At 40.3% G+C, this 2,856-nt stretch overlaps 1 pseudogene; it reads right to left on the bottom strand.

The window, feature by feature from the left end:
• Positions 1–375: 375 nt before the first annotated feature.
• Positions 376–2,628, bottom strand: LOC142842215 (ATP-dependent RNA helicase DDX4-like; annotated as a pseudogene).
• Positions 2,629–2,856: the final 228 nt, after the last annotated feature.

Genomic DNA, 2,856 nt, shown 5'->3' with positions numbered 1-2,856 from the left:
AAATTAGACCCAATAATTAATCAAAAGTACATCATATCCTATTACTTGTTTTATAGGATCACAAACACTATACTAACATTTAGCACTTGGACATGAAACATGTCTTAACTTTCTGAATATGCTAGAAATAACAAAAACATTTACAATGTTTTAATATTTCTAGTTAATACCATTTAATACAGTAACTGCAATGTTGTAACTTTCAGCATCTCACATAACTAGTCAATGAAGTTGGCTATTTTAAGGGTTGGGAGTAAGAACAGAAGAACAGGAGATATAAGAATATCAGGTTTCACACTTCTGTTAAATTTTTAAAATAAAAACTGCTTTCTTTGCTGCATCAGAACTATCAGACTTGAAGTATGTTTGTTTGCTTTAATCCCATGACTCATCATCCACTGAATTGGGAGCTTGTGAAGAAGAAATCCCCGCTGTATTCAAAGTGTTCTTGCCCTGGTAATTCTTCCTAGTGTCAACAGATGCAAACACAGTTCCTCTTGTGCTATTACTGAAGCCAGGAGGTACACATGTACTAAAAGCAATTTCTTCTAGCCAACATCCTGTTGAGCATCTGATAGTACTTTAACGAGAGGCTGTGCTAAATGATTATCAGATTCTGTATCGAAAAAAGAAATTGCTCTGCCAGTATTTCCACAACGCCCAGTACGTCCAATTCGATGAACATATTCATCAATGGTAGAAGGAAGATCAAAATTGATAACATGTTGAACATTTTCAATATCAAGCCCTCTGGCAGCTACTGAAGTAGCAACAAGAACTGGGCACTTTCCACATCGAAAATCTCCAAGAGCTTGCTCTCTCTCCCTCTGTTCCCGATCACCATGAATACTTGTAGTTGATATTTTTTCTTGACAAAGAAAAATTGCAATGAAATCTGCTTTTTTTTTGGTGTCAACAAAAACCATAGTTCTTTCATCACCTATGTTTCGTAGGATCTCAACAAGTTTTTCTCTGGCCAATTTGAAGAATGGTCTGCTGAACATCTCTGCAAGCTCCTCCCACTTGTCCAACAGCAACAAACAAATAATTTGACTTTAGAAACTCCCCAGCCAACCTTTGGATTTCTTCTGGAAAAGTAGCACTGAATAAAAGGGTTTGGCGCTGTTCTTTTGATGGCATTCCAGGACAAGAAATTAACTTCTTCATTTCTGGTCCAAAACCCATATCCAACATTCGGTCAGCTTCATCCAATACTAAGTACTTGACGTGTTTGAGACCAATCTTTTCTTTACCTATGATATTCACCAGCTTCCCTGGTGTAGCACATAGTATGTTACAGCCTTGTACTATCTGTCAGATTGAATGCTCTTTGGACTGGAGAGGGAGGGGGAGAGGAGTAGGGGGAGGGAGAGAAGGGTGGGAGGAGGGGGAGGGAAATGGGAGGCTGGGAGGAGGAATGCCTAAACTGGGTTCCCCCATATATGACAACAGCTCTTACAGAAGTCCCAAAAGAAAATTTTCTGGCTTCCAAATAAATTTAGTTAATCAGTTCTCGAATTGGGGCTACAGTAATATACTCTGGTTCCTGCAGTTCTTTAAAGCGACTAGCAGTTATTCCATCCCACATCATATGAGCCAAAATAGCCAAAAAAAAAAAAGCTGCAGTCTTCCCAGACCCTGTTTGAGCACAAGCCATCAGATCTTTTCCTGCTAACACAATAGGGATGCTGTATTTCTGCACAGGAGTGAGCTTGGTATAGCCAGCTTTAGCAATGTTGTTATTCAGTGTTTGACAAGGATTAGCTTCTTCAAAAGTCAAAATTGCTGGTGGTGCATCATGTCCAGATACTTCTACAAGTATGGTATTATACTTATCAAACTTTATTCCTGTCTGATAATGTGCAAAAATGGAGTCCTCATCTTCTGGTGGAGGAGGGGATATATATGTCATGTCACTTTTGGACCCTGAATGTCACTGCTCTCTCCTCCTTCAGCCTCTGACTTCCAAGAATTCTCTCCAGAGCCTGTTTCTACTTCTTCATCAAACCTTTGTAACCGCCTCGTCCACTTCCACTTCCACTTTGATAAGTGTCACTATTACCTGAATCACTTGCTGCTGCTTTTCTAGAACTAAAAAGGCCACCACCACGCTGTGTCCCCTGATCTTGGTCATATTCACTATTTGGTCTTCCTGGACCAAATCCTCCTCGGCAACCTCGGAAACTACCTCTTCCACCTCTTCTGAAGGGTCCTGAAGCTTCTGAATCATTTCCATCTTGATAGCCACCTCTCTTGGAAAACCCCCTGTTCCGAGTTTGATTGTCTTCACAGTCATTACTGGACTCTTTCCAGAAACCAGAGCTATCTCCTTCTTCAAACTTGTTATTTAAAAAAAAACCTCTGTTTCCAAAACCCGAATCCTTCAGCAATAGGTGTGTTCTCTCTTTTAGTAGACTCACCAATATCTCTGTTTCCCAAATTTCTTCCAGAGGGAAATCTCATGAAATGATCGCTTCCAGAAGGTCCATCTTCCATTTCTGATGAAGCTGAAGTCCTGTTAAAAGTGTCTCCATTTGCACCAGAAGAATATTTGTTCTTTTCAAATACAGGAACATAGGAAGACATGTGAGGTTTGAGGATTTCCGCTTCCCAATCTTCATCTCACATAGTAGCTACAGGTTCCTCTCCGCTCCAGGCTTCCTGGGCTCCTCGTGGCCGCCGCCGTGGCTTCTGCACCCTAATTCTTAATATTGAGGAAATCTTATCTCTAAATACTGTGTCTTCTTTATCAGTGTTTGTGCTTGCAACCACTGTAATGGTTTGGGGTACAAGCCTTCTATATTTCAGAAGAAACTTTGCAAACATCTCTTTTGCTGTGTACGTTTGTTTTATTTT

This window comes from Microtus pennsylvanicus, unplaced genomic scaffold (genome assembly GCF_037038515.1).
Source record: "Microtus pennsylvanicus isolate mMicPen1 unplaced genomic scaffold, mMicPen1.hap1 Scaffold_273, whole genome shotgun sequence".
Classification (NCBI taxonomy): Eukaryota; Metazoa; Chordata; class Mammalia; order Rodentia; family Cricetidae; genus Microtus; species Microtus pennsylvanicus.
This window is presented reverse-complemented; position numbering and strand designations above follow the sequence as displayed.